Below are 15,142 nucleotides of genomic sequence, written 5' to 3'. Positions count from 1 at the left end.
CCTCTTCCTTCTCGGAGCCCTGAACTGTCATTTTACAAGTCTGAGAACCTCACTGGGCAGACATTCTCTACATTACCCTCTATCTACATGGAGAAGAAAGAGACCCAGAAGAGTCCCATCCTATAGTCATCTCTACCAAGGCTTCATTCATATAAGTGAATTCATCTTGGACTATCCTTAAATGTCCATCAATCAACTGAAGAGTGATCTCGGTCCATGCCACATGAAACAGAATTGTTCCATCAAGTTCTTCCTAAATTTGTATACAGTCAGATACAGACTAGTGAATGGCAAGCTATAGCCCTGTATGTGGACAGATACATGCTCATGTGTGATCATATCAGATACATATGCATATACATACATACATGCAGTCATAACAGTAGTCAAATACTGACCCATGTGTTGTCAGATACAGACCCATGTGTGTTCACATATAGATACATACATGAAATTTTATACAGACTTACATATCACTGAATATACACATACGGGTGGTCATACAGATTCACATGAGGTTGGATACAGATCTGAGTGTGTGGTGGGATACAGACTTGTGTATTGTTGGATACAGGCTTATAAATGTTTGAGTACAGACATATGCTCCTGGCTTTGAGGATTGTGCTGTAATTCATGCCAGTGAAAGACATCAAACCCTTTCTGACCAGCTCATTGAAAATGTGAATTAAATATAATTAAGAAGGCCCTCTTTTTAAGAAAACTAAAAGGCAAGATACACTCTAGAGAGAAGATTACAAATTTTTATTGAGACATTAATCAACCCTTCACAATATGTGTCTTATTCTGGATAAGAAAACAAGATATTAAAACATGTTTCCCTCAAAAGAAATATGTAGAGTCACAACTTTCTAAATATCTTTTTCTGGGAAGATTTCAAACTTTGCAGAATAATCCTAAAATTTAGAGGAGGAGGGGAAGGTGAAGGAGGACGAGAAAAAAAATGCCCCAAAATTGAAGCTTCTAGTTGGTATAAAACCTGACATAGTAAATGGAAAAATTTCAAATTATTACTGGAACTTGTAATAATATTGTCAGATTATTTTACCTGTTGGGGGAAAGTAGGCTTAGATATTTCCTAATCACTAATAAAACTAAATTCTAGATGGGTTAAATATAAAATGTTTTGAAAAGTTATTTAAAAAAAAACAAGTTAAAATTTATAAAATCAGTGGAAGGAAATGGGATTTTCCAAAAGTGACGTGATAGAAGAAATCCAAAAGTTAAAGAATATTAAAACAACATCTTTATGTAAAAATAGCCATTATTACAGCATAAATAACATGATAAGTATTTGTCAAAGAAGAGTAAATATTTGTGGCAAATATATATATTTAATGTAGAAAGAATTAATCAAAGTTTATCAATAAAAATTTTCACTCCAATAGATTAAGAATTCAAGCAATTGACAGTATATGGAGTGGATTCTATGTCCCATGTATTATGAGAACATAAAGACATTTAAAATTTTTCCCTGACATGAGGGAGTTTATAGACCAGTGAATACAGATAATTAGCAAAGTTTTATAACTCATCATTTGACAGAATTATACAAATTTGAAAATTAACTAAATTTCTGTCTTAGTCCACTTGGGGAACAATTTCAGAATACCATGGACTGGATGGGTTTAACAATGAACATTTATCTTTCATAGATCTGGAGGCTCAGAACTCCAAGATTAAGGTGTCAGCAGATTCCATGTCTGGTGAGGGTCCCTCCTCAGTTTACAGACAGCTATGTGCTGTGTCCTCATGTGGCAGAAGGGTCAGGTGAGCTCTCAAAGTTCTCTTATAAGGGTATTAATCCCATCATCAGGGCTCCACATTCATGATATAATTATTTCCCAAACAGCCCACCTCCAAATACCATCATATTATAAAGGATTTAACTTATAAATTTGGAGAGAGAAACAAACTTTCAATCTATAGCAACATCCAAAAGGGGAGGAATTAATTCCATAAATTCCAATCAAATCAAATGCTTGATATTATTTGACAAATACTGTTATGTTTGGAAAGACTTTGAGATAATATAAGAAATATCCGTATAACAACAATAGCAATACAAATCAGAATATGAGGCTTTTCATACAGTGTGATTTACCAGTGAAAAGCACCACTGCCCCCTAGCCTTAGCCCCTCATGCATCCAGGATAAATAAGGGAGGTAGAATAGTAAGTTTCTTTGACTGCATGCTTCTGACCACTTTAAAAAATGATAATATTTAGTTTCAAGCCTTATTCAGAGAAAGAGAGGATTTATTAATGATATCTTGACCCAATAGAACAATGTATCCTGGCTTCTTCCTAGTAATCTGTATTTCATTAATAAAAGGGATAAGAAAGACATATACTGCAGCATGTCTCTTAACAATATCACTCAAAATATCTGGTGTCAAATTTTGTAGTGCATATTTGAAGCTCACAGATTATGGTTTATGAAGAATTTACAGACGAAAGGCAGAGCCTGGGTCTCTAAAGAAGGCCATGGAACAGTATGAGCAAAAATGGAGATGGGGATATTGAAAACCAGCAGAAGTATTACCAGATAGTCTAAACTATCTGGGAAGATTAATGAGTCATCTTTATGAAAATGTAACACCAAACAAAGCTGCTCCAATTGAGGAGATAATATGATTTCCTAATTGTAAAAATAAGTAAGATTGGTTATTTCATGTATATACATCTTGTTCATACAGATTATTTTAATACACTTAGCCTCTTGTTTATTAATGTTGCATCTCTGAAACATCACTCTTCTTTGATGTTAACATACTGAGCAATATAAGCAAAATAATATATAAAAATATCTTGCAGATAGAAAAATAAAACATATGCTTCAAATATTAATATGGGCTGTTTCTATGTAGGGAGGAGTGAGCCAAGTTTTTATGTCTTATTTCTTACTTTATTTTTCCAAAATCTGTAATGAACCCTATTAATTCTGGAAAGATTACATTACTTAAGACATAAACATAAGAAAATCTTCCACTAACTAAAATAAATTTATAGGATTAACTATAGCTTAACTGGTCACATAGAACAGAAATCAGTAGTTTCAACAGAGACATTTTATAACCAATAACTATACATATTTTCATAGGAAACTGTAAAAATCTTAAAAATATATTTCACATAAAATATATGCTTTGAACTAAAAAATTATGAAAATCTTAAAAATATGTTTTGACCATTGGAAGTATTCACATAATAAATGTTTTTCATCATTCTCAAGTTATTAAACCTGAGGAGAAATTTACTACAGCTAAATAATCATTCATGGTTAACTTGGAAAGAGCAACTTTTCATAGAAATTAAGTAATACATTTCCCTGCTGTCTCATTTTCTTTTTCTGGTCCAGAGATTTTTCATGGCATGTTTCATCTTTCCATTTCTCAGAGTATAGATTAGAGGGTTCAACATAGGAGTGATAACAGTGTGAAACACAGTCAAGGACTTATCAATGGGTAAGGCAGAAGGAGGTCTCACATACATAAAGATGCAAGGGACAAAGAAGAGGACCACCACAGTAATGTGGGAGCCACAGGTGGACAAGGCTTTGCGACTCCCTTCCTGACTAAGATTCTTCAGGGAGTGCAGGATGACCCCATAGGAGATGAGTAAGAGCATAAAGATGACCACACAGATTGCCCCATCATTGGCAACCACAGTGAGGCCAATAATGTAGGTGTCAGAGCAGGCAAGTTTTCACAAGGGGTACATGTCACAGATGAAGTGGTCAATGATACTGGGGCCACAGAAGGGAAGGTTGTAAACATAGAGCAGTTGAACTACAGCATGCAAAAAACCACCAATCCAGGCCAATAGCAGCTGCAGAACACATACTTGTTTATTCATGATCATCAAATAATGCAAGGGTTTGCAGATGGCCACATAGTGATCATAAGCCATGACCACCAGGAGTAAAATCTCAGCACCACCAGGTAAGTGCCCTATGAAAAGCTGGGTCATGCAGCCTTGGAATGAAATGGTTTTCTTCTCATAAAGCCTATAATCATATTTGGGGTGACTGTAGTAGAATAAACAGCATCCATAAATGATATGTAGCCAAGAAAGAATTACATAGGTGCATCTAGAGTTGGACTCACCACCACAGTCATGACAATGAGTAGGTTGCCCACCATTGTCACAATGTAGATGAGCAAGAACACAACAAATAATATTTTCTGACCCTGGAGGCTCTGAGTGAGCCCCAGGAAGACAAACTCAGTTACATTGTTCCTTTGTTCCATAAAGTCTTCTCTATGTCTTATTTCAGAGATCAGGACAAAATTACCTGTAATATATTTATTACTAGTGACTTCTTGAAATCTTAAGATAATTTGTTTATTCAACCAATAGGCAGTACATTCAGAAATTATAATACAAATCTGATTAAAACATCATCCTTAACCTCAACAATCTTATAGGCTAATGGAGAGGCAAGCAATTAGGGACATATGTGGGAAAGGGACAAATTATTAAATAAATCAGTTGCCACAGCTAGCTTTCCATCTGGAAGCTAATTAAACTGTACATATAGGTAATACCTATTACAAAAATTAAAATTTATTAAAGATTTAATACAAAAGTAAAGCAAGATTTACTTAATATTTACTTTCCAGTTAATAAAAGAGATAACTTTCTACATTCTAAAGGTGGAAGAATCTTAACCAATCATTAAAATCCCAAATAGATATATTTGACACTTTAAAAATTTTGCATAGATTTAGGAAAAGATATAACAATGTCAATACACAAAAGTAGTTTGGAGAAAAGGTTTACATTTTTGAGGTCATATACAGAGTTAATATCTAAAATAGACAAATATCTCTAAGCAATTAACTAATAAAAGATATAAATAAAAATATAAAATAAATAAAATCATAAACAATTAAAGGAAGGATACATCAAAATGTCCCACAAACATATGATAGGATGCTGAAATTCACGTGTGAACAGAAAAATAGGAATTGAAGCAACGCTTGCTTACTACAGTATTACACTGGGCTCTTGGAAGTCACTCAATCAGTTTCTACAGATGCTACATCATCTTTTACTTTTTAATGGAAGATTTCCTTTTGAGCTGCTGGAATTTTCAAAATGAATGTGAATGCCCTGATACCTATAGAAATTTGATCTTGATTGTGAACAGAGACTACAAATATTAATTGCTGGCAAAATTTGTTCTCTTAACAAAGAAATATTAAACTGACATTTTAATTGGAGAAAAAACTCTAAATTATATTTGGATTGTTTAGATAAAAATGCAATGCTTACAGCACATATTAATTAAAACTACCATGAGATTTAGAAGTATCTGTTGAGGACAGCTTTTTGTCCTGGGACATGGGGCATGGCCAGAAAGGCAGCTGCCCCCTCACCCGTCGCGCACCACAGGTTGTGGGGAAACTGGTGCTAAACCATTGATAGACAACATGCTTCTGTGTCGGGGTTTCCTAGGTAGCAGAGCAGCTCCCTAGCTGCGATCTAGTGAAAGTCAGCCCTCAACACAAGGGCTTAAAAAAGGGGGGGGGGTAGGAATAAGATAGAAATATCTGCCCATTAAAATATTCCCAAATAGTTACACTTGAAATTAGTTTTTAAGTATACTTGATGCTACAGAAGGTAAATTTATTCTAGATCTTTATAATAAGAAAATATCCCAAAAGAGTATTACATAATAGAATCAATTTCCACATATTTTAGTGATCACAAAGGATCCCTAACTTTTCTGGTCATGAGAAACAGATAGGGGAACTTCTGAAAGACTGGATTCTCACACCACTAATGTACTCTTGCAAAATATAAAGTCTAGTTCAGAATCTTGTGTATAAACCTTTCCTGGGTTACCTGCATAAGGAGACAGCCATTAAATCCACGAACTGGGCTCTGGTGCCTTCTCCCTTGTCCTTCATGCACTGATTCCATCTCTGAGAACACAGACAACAGGACATTTACACCATCACTGGACTTTGACCTGTTTCCACATGACCAGCTCTTCTCATGTTGCAGGAAATCTGATTCATCTCAATCTTTTAGAAAATATATCTTTTTGAACTGTTAGAATTTTCAAAATTAATATATATGCCCTGATACCTAAAGAAATTTGAATCTTGATTTTGAACAGAGACTAAAAATATAAATTGCTGGCAAAATTTGTCCTCTTAACAAAGAAATATTAAATCAACATTTTAATTGGAGAAAAAACTGTAAATTATGCTTAAATTATTTAGATAAAAGTTTTTGCCATTTTGTGTTTTATACCAGTAAAAGTGAAATAGTGAAAAAGCCTTTATGACATTTTGATTCTCAACCTGTTACACTGTCCTGTCTTCATACAGCACTGTTGAACGTTGGGTTTCCTGAAGGATGAATACTTCACATACATGCTTTATTATGTTTTGAGTACATCATTCCATTTCGGGAAGAAGCCTGTCACGTGAGTACCAGTACAGACAGATACTCTCTGAGGGTAATGGCAAAGGTCCACAAACACTTTATCTACATTTGAACTGCAGTACATATTATAGAGTCATTCAACTGGTGCATCTCCAAGGGCGATTCTTGTCTAATTAAATTTATTAGGACCTTAATCATAATTTTGACAGTACACATCTTATCTCCAGAGATGCCACCAATATAAATATCGTGTAGAATAAGCCTTACAGAACCCTGTCCTCTGAGGGAAAATCCTAAAAGCAAAACTTGAGGTTGTATCTCCAAAAGGGGAAAGTCCAGTCTGGGCAGAAGTAGAATATGTAAAAGCTTTCTTGTTTAAATCATGACCTTCAAAGTAGGAAAATCTGTTTAAGCTTTGTCTTTGCAGATGACATCTGATCTGATTTCCAGAAGATAATAAATGTTAATTTCAAAAGAAGTCACTTAAAACTTATTTATAATGCAGATAAATTTTGTCACATGGTTTCAGAGAGGCAAGTTGACAGAATCTGTGTTAGTGTGGGAGTAGGGAAAGAGAAAACATCTGTGGGACTATTCTATTTATCTCAAAGAACTGCTCATGGAACATTCATCAAAATAACCAATAAACTGGGCCATAAAAGAATTTGCAATACATTTCAAAGGACTTAATAATATAGAATATATGTATATATTATAAAAATGTAATTCAACTAGAAACTGATAACAAAAATATAACATTTTCCATTTACTTACAAATTAAACAACCCAAGTCTAAATTATTCATGAACCTTTGGAAAAATAAATTTTCAATAGAAAGATAATGATATATATGTAAATAAAAGATGTATTAAAGATATATATGAACTATATATTTAAAAACTATAAAAAGTAGATGTAGCTCCAGGAATGGTTAGAGGGGAATGTATAACTTTAATTGTAAGCATTAGAAAGCAAGAAATGTTATAAGAAATGTTATAAGAAATGACCTAAACTTTGATGTTAAGGAGCTAGCAAAGACAAAGCAAAACTAGCACAGAGAACATTGTACAATGGAAATAGTAAATAGAAGACAGAAATCACTGAAATAGAAATTAATTGAAAAAATAGAGAAAATATGTGAATCCAGGAATTGGTTCTTTGAAAGTTTAGTAAAATTGATAAGATCTTAGCAAAAATGATTAAGAAAAATAAGAGAAAAAAATTATCATAATCGAGAATGAAGAGAGGGTCATCACTGTATGAAGAGTCTGCAGAACTTAAAAAGATAATAAAAGGATACAATAATTTATGACAGTATACTTGACAACTAAAAGAAAATAGACCACTATTATGAAAAACACAACTTTCTACATAAACACACTAAGAAAAGTAATTAAAAACTGGAATAATCTAACACTAAAGAAAATTAATTCTTTAAAATCCTTCCCTTCCCAAAACAAAATTCCATCCCCATATAGCTTTATCAATGAATTCTACATAAAAAATTAATCAAGAAATAGTACCAATCCTACATGCATACTTTTACGAATGGGAGGAAATTATTATACTTCCCAGCTCATCTCCTCTCTGTGTATGCACCCAGCATGATCCTTATACCAGAATGAAACAAGGTCCTCATAAGAGAAATAATCAGATCAAGATCTCATATTATCACAGACACAAAATTGTGAGCACAATATTTAGTTTGATTCTTTTAAATGTTTTATTTTTGATTTTTTCTTGCTGCTATGATTTATGAAGCAGATCTGGAGTGGTGCTGGGTATGGGGCTAAATTACGTCCTACTGCTGATATGGAATCATATAAGTATTTAACTCCCTGCACTGTCCCTGTGAAGGATGAGGTCTTCCAGCTGCTGAGAATAGGCATTATTCCTGGCCCAGTCTGAGCACCAAGCACTCCTCTCTCTAACCTCTGTGGGTAGATCTTTTCCCATCCTCATGTAATTTCCTGAAGACTATGAGTAATCGAGGGGGATCTCTCCAGATCTCCAACATTGCCTCCCTCAATGTCTCTGAATCTCTCTTTCTCTGACCCACAGGTCTATGATCTTCAGTGTTCCACCCTCAGAAATCTAGCTGCCTCAGTGCCTTGTTCTTCTCTGACCTTCAACTTCATCTCCTCAACTCAGAGAATCTACCAGGATCTTTTGAGGGATACTTCTCTGTACCACAATATGGAAACTTTTTAAAGGTAATAAATCAGAAAAATCTTAGAGCTTCACTTGTTCATTTCTCATCACTCAGCAACCACTGTCAATCATTTTTGACATCTAGTGTCTTGAAAATAATTATTTCATATTCTGGCTCTTTGTTTGCCTGGCTTTACAAAAACCTGTACATGAATATTTATATCAGTTTTATCCATAATCTCAAATAGCTGGAAACAATCAAAATATCTCTTAATGGAGAAAAGGATAAATGTCATACAGTTTGGAATAATACTCAGCAATAAAATGAACTATTAACAAAACAATATGTACAAATCTCAAATGCATGATACCAGGACCAAGAAGCCAAATCTAAAAGACTATATATTGGACATGATCCTATGTATAGAAGACATAAATAATTTCACCCAAAACTGTTAGAACAAATAAACAAATTCAATAAATTTGCAGGATACAAAATCAACATACAAAAATCAGCTGCATTTACATATACTAAAATGAGCTATCTAAAAATATTTCATTTTAATTTTGAAAATAATCCCATTTACAATGGCATCAAAAATAATAAATTACTTAGATATTCATGAGAGGTAATGGATATGTAAATTAGCTTCACTGTGGTCTCCATTTTACAGCATATATTTATATAAAATCATGACATTGTATACCTTAAGTATAGAAAATTTTGAATTCTCAATTATACCTTTATAAAGCTGGGAGAAAAAAAAAAGACTACATACTACTTATGATTCAATTTATAGGACATTCTGGAAAAGACAAAACTATAGGAATGGAAATGGATCAGAGTTTTCCAAGACCTGTAGTTGAAGGGAGGAGGTGATACAAAGGAGCATGGGGAAATATTTTTGGTGATGAAACATTCTGCATATTAATTGATATGGTGGTTACATAACTATATATATTTGTCAGTACTTGCATAACTTTGTCTTAAAAAGGATGAATGAGGCACTGTAAAGATTATATATTATGTAAAAATAGAAAACAAAAAGAATTTTTACATTAAAACATCAGACAATTGGAAAATGTATTAGAAGACAAAATTCTATTTACAATAGTAGCAAAAGAACTCAAAAATACTAAATCTATAAAGAAATATACCAGATCTATATGAACATAAAAAAAGTACCCCTGTTTGTGGATAAGAAATTTCAATTCACTAAAGATATAAACTCTTTCTAAATCAAGTTGCATTGAAAATATTAACTAAACTTAGCTTTTACTAGATTAGCTTATTGAATTTTAGTTATAAAACATAAATATGCAAGAATAGGCAGTTTTGATAAGGAATAGTAATGAAGGACTCCTAGGCTTATGAGGTATTGAAGCATATTTTAAATCAAATGTAATCACATCATATGTTTAAAAGTCACATGAATAAGAAGAGATCACTGTAAGTTAATAGAGGCCTGATTTCTATCCAAACACATACCATATTTTAGAATACAAAGTTGAGATATCAATTCATGAAGAAAAATACTTTTGTACCTATAAAAATGACCTTGAATGATTCTTGAAAAATAATTAAAATGCAATCCCTACTTACATGCTTCAAAAATCTAAACATAAAATATAAAACAATAAAAAAATTTAAAAATTAAATGTTGAAAAAATGTGGGATATTTTAGTAATGTTGAAACAAGGAAATTCTTCCTAAACAAGACATAAAAGCAAGAAAATATGGATAGGTTTAATTATACAAATATAAACATATTTCTACATGGCCAAGAATATTCTGCACAGTATAGAAACAACAAAATTAAATAACAAGCTAGAAAATAATTCCACATACATGGAAAAGGAGATCATCTCCTTAGTACATAAATATATTCTAAAAATTGATATGGAAAAAATCAGCAATCAAATAAAACACATAAATCATTAATAGTCAATTCATGTAAAGGAATACAAGTCATTTTAAACATTTGAATAGATACCCAAATTCAATTCTACTTATTTGTAATTAAAGTATACAAATGAAACACAGTTTCCTTAATCAGACTGTTATATACCCAAAATATTTATCAAGCACTGGTTTTTGAGAATTCAGGCAAACAGATATTTTCCAGAATGAAGAGGATAGTGAGTTTGATACAAGCTCATGAATGGCATTTTGTCAATAACTATGAACATCAACATTTTAAATACATAAACCAATTGACTCAACAATTCCACCACTGGGAACTCATACTTAGAAAATTTCAAAAAGACTTAATTGAAGAACTGCTTGTCATGGAGAAAGACTGAAGAAAGCATGAAGAGGAATGGATACATCAGTGTCACTGTAACTTCATAAAGAAGTTAAGCAGTATGAGGAGACTGAGAATGAGTTAGATCTATAGATTGGTATATGAAGACGTTCAGGAGGCTGAGTAGTAAATAGCAAAATTTATACACAGAGACATCATCACAAACACATCTATGAAAATATGGTTGTTTTTGCAAAGATTATAACTTGAAGAATCTTAAGAACAGAGTGACTGCATTTGAAGAAATGGGAGATACTGCTATAGGAGGATTAAGAGATTTAATCTACATATTCCCTTTTGTATCAGTTCTATTTTAATATTTATTATTATCCATTATTTTCAGTTTCTTATTTTAAAAAGTAGTGTATTACACTAAAAATAGCGTATGTAAAGCAAATGAAATTGAATAAAGAGGAAAGTCTATACAGTATTAAATATTTATCTAATATAAGAATGAAGATGAAAGACAAGAATATGACTGAAAACAAAAATAAGAATAAGAAAGTAATAAAAGTAAATACAGAAATTATCTAAAAAATAGTGCACCTCTATAATATTCACTGACTAACACATTGCATAACATGTACTGACTCTCAACTTTAAATGCATTCCACCCTTCCAGATGCAGTGTTAAACTAGACACTATAGAGTTTACATTTTAGCAGGGAAACTGTTATCAAAAGCACAAATAGATACTTCATTCTTTAATTATAATTATCATAAATATCTTGAGAAAAGGACATTTTACTTCAGATTTATGAAGACTTACATTCCAAGGAAATTGGCCTTAATGCTAATTTTACTGCTTTATCGTGGATGAAACACTTATTTACTACTTGATATGACATGTTTTTCTCCAGAGCTTCTTCATAGCATTAGTCATCTCAGAATTTCTTAGGCTGTAGATAAATGGGTTCAGCATGGGGCTTATGACTGTATAAAACACACTTAAAAATTTGTCAATAGGGAAGGTCTTAGCAGGTCTTGCATACATGAAAATACAAGGGACAAAGAAGCAGACAACCACAGTGATGTGGGAAACACAGGTCTGGAGGGCTTTCTGCCTCCCTTCCTGACTCAGGTTCTTTAGAGAGTGCAAGATGACTCCATAGGAGATGAGTAAGAGCAGAAAAAAAAACACTGCACATCAGTCCTCCATTGGCCACCACTAAGATGCCAGTGACATAGGTGTCAGTACAGATGAGTTTGAACAAGGGGAACATATCACACATAAAGTGATCGATGACATTGGGGCCACAGAATGGGAGCCCATAAATAGTGCCAAGTTGAATGACTGAGTGCAGAAATCCTCCAACCCAGGACACCAGCAGCAGCACAACACACACCCTTTGCCTCATGATAACCAAACAATGCAAAGGCTTACAGATGGCCACGTAGGGGTCATAGGCCATCACCAACAGAAGAACAATCTCTGACCCACCAAAAAAGTGCTCAGTAAAAAGCTGAGTCATGCAAGATTCAAAGGATGTGGTGTTTTCCCCAAAGAACAAGTCTGAAATCAATCTGGGGGAACTAGAAGAGGAATAAATTAGATCTATGAATGATAAGCTAGCAAGAAAAAATTACATCGGTGAGTTCAGAGTCTTACTGACAGTTATTGTCACGACAATGAGCAGGTTACCCACCACAGTCAAAATGTAGAAGAACAATAACTTGACAATAAGGAATTTCTGCTCCTTTGGATTCTGTGAGGCCCAAGAGAACAAAGTAAGCTACATTTTTCCCTGGTTGCATCTAGTCTGTACACAAGCTGGCTTCACATATTAGAAGCAGTTAACCTACAAAACAAGGGGGGACTTTTACATGCATTATAAGTTTAATCTTTTTATCTATTCTATTCAATTAAAAGAATGTGTATGGAGTATTTGTTCATGTCCAATGTGCCATTGACATTGTGAGTACCAAGTTGAATAAGGCATCGTTCCCCACTGTCAGTGATAGGCTACATGACAAGGGATCAGACAATTCCAGACCCATGTAATAAGTACCATTACAAGGATATTCACACAATGTTAAGAGTGTAGGAATATGTCAATCAAATTGGAATCAGAGAAGGCTTCCTATGAAAAGCAATGATTTAGCTGAGTTGTTTTTTTTTTTAAGTGAAAGAACAAGAAAAGATGGGAAAGGAGTTCCATGAAAAGTTACACGACTTATAAAGTCACAAAAGTATAATACCTGAGACTCACTTAAGGTGATTTACATTATCAGTATGAGTAGATGTAACCATAAATAGATGTTATCTGTCCTGAATTGTGTCAAACCTCGGTGATACTTCTTTAGGGTCTCTAGGTGGATATTTCTCTTTTTCTGAACAATAAATACTGCAGCAGTCCAAGTTTGTGTCTCCAGGATTTATCTCTCTCCTAATTTTCAAACCTGTACATGCAACATCTCTAATTTTGGACATCCAACTGAATTGAAATTTAGCATTTATAAAACTAACTTTTAAATGCCCATAATAAACATAAACATTTCCTATACCTAAAATTTAATATATATTCCCTATTCATCTCATTAAATGGTATCATTTTCTATGTTATGTTTTTACAAAAAATTTCACAGTGTTCTTCACTGTTGTAACTCTCATACAACTTAAACACATCTTATTATCTCTACTTTTGAAATATATCACAAATTTGATCACTCTCTACCCATTAGTTCCTTCCTGGTCCAAATGCAATAATCTCCTGCCTCCACTTTTATTCTGGCCTCCAAAAACTGCTTCTCCTGAAGCAGCCCAAATTGTCCCTTATAATTTTATTCTGATGACATCACTTTGTTGTTCAAAACTCCTACAGTATATTCCAGTCACACACACACATGATTTAATGTATCAATTTAGTATTCACAGTAACAAGAAATGTAATACCCATTTCATAACTGAAGAAACTAAGGCTCAGAACATCTGATTAATTTTCCCAAGGCCACCCATTTTTAAGTGATCAATCTACAATTGGAAACTAAGTTTGATTTATTTCAAAATAATTTTATTTTTTACATAATGAAGAAGGTCACACAATAGTGAGCCTGGTTCCCACTATTTACTGTTAGACTTACCTCATACAGACTTGTTCACAATCTGAAGGTTTTAACTCAGTATGTGGCCCTCCCTGGAATTCTTTCATTGCTAACAGAGGGGGAAAGGTTACATTATGACTTGGGGATATATTTTATTTCATTTGCCTGGCTGTCTTTTTTCTTGATAGAGTCTTCTGATTACCTGGAAGGTCATTTTTACGTGCACAATAGATTATTTAAAAAGAATTCCATGTTGTGCACAGAGAAGCAAGTTTATATTGTTAGGAAATTTATCAAAAAGACCAGCAAATCCTATATTTACATAGAAAGAGAGCAACTAGCCATTTCCTGGGGAAATGTTTCACAAGTAGCTTCTTTCCTGTGAATTTCAAAAAGAAAAATAACATTTGATTGTCTAACCCTTCTCACACCTTCAGGTTAACATGGCTAAACTAGTTGACTTGGTATTTTTGAAAGACATTCCTGTGATTTATTTTATGTCATGCTTTAAGAAAGGAACTTCTAAAAAAATTGTGTCAGTTACTAAGTGGATACTGTCTTCTTCCAGATAGAGGTGAAGATCACGAGACATTTTATCCTTTCTAACCACATTTATCATTGAGTCTCAGAATTGGAACTGTCCAAATCCGATTCTTGCTTAATTAATTCACTGGGATTTTCAACAAAATTTTAAAAGAACATCTATATGTAAAGCTATTACTAGATCAAATCAAGTAATCAGGGTCAGAAAGACATAACATGGAGGAAAAAAATAGCTTTAAAGCCCTTATGAGACTACTGCCAATCAAGAATAAAATTTCAACCCAGTCATTTCCTTCCAGTGAACTTACTTATTCTGTATTTCCTCACCTGTCATAGCAAGATTTTCCTTCTTTTTATTTAGTACTCAATTAAATCAGTAAAAGTTTGGTTAGACATATAAAAATCGTATCATCAATTTAAATGTAATAATTATTTATCCTACTATTAATTGTTTTTTTAAAAAATTCAGGGCACCTGTTTTATGCCAGCAACTGTCCCATGAGTGAGGACACAATGATTAATAAAACTGGAGGGGGGATCATATAAAAGGTCTTCCCTATATGATCTTATATTCTTATATGCAAAGTCAAACAACAAAGAAGGAGATGATTTAATAAAGTAATTATAGTCTTATTCACTCCTTATAAGACAACAAATAGGGTACTGTGAGAGAAATAAGAG

At 33.1% G+C, this 15,142-nt stretch overlaps 2 pseudogenes; both read right to left on the bottom strand.

Annotated features, from left to right (window-relative positions):
* Positions 1 to 3,356: 3,356 nt before the first annotated feature.
* On the bottom strand, positions 3,357 to 4,273 carry LOC105077659 (olfactory receptor 4A15-like; annotated as a pseudogene).
* A 7,435-nt stretch (positions 4,274 to 11,708) lies between these two features.
* LOC105077656 (olfactory receptor 4A47-like) lies at positions 11,709 to 12,631 on the bottom strand (annotated as a pseudogene).
* Positions 12,632 to 15,142: the final 2,511 nt, after the last annotated feature.

Source organism: Camelus bactrianus, chromosome 23 (assembly GCF_048773025.1).
Source record: "Camelus bactrianus isolate YW-2024 breed Bactrian camel chromosome 23, ASM4877302v1, whole genome shotgun sequence".
Classification (NCBI taxonomy): Eukaryota; Metazoa; Chordata; class Mammalia; order Artiodactyla; family Camelidae; genus Camelus; species Camelus bactrianus.
Note: the sequence above shows the minus strand (reverse complement) of the source record. Positions and strands in the feature narration are given on the sequence as shown.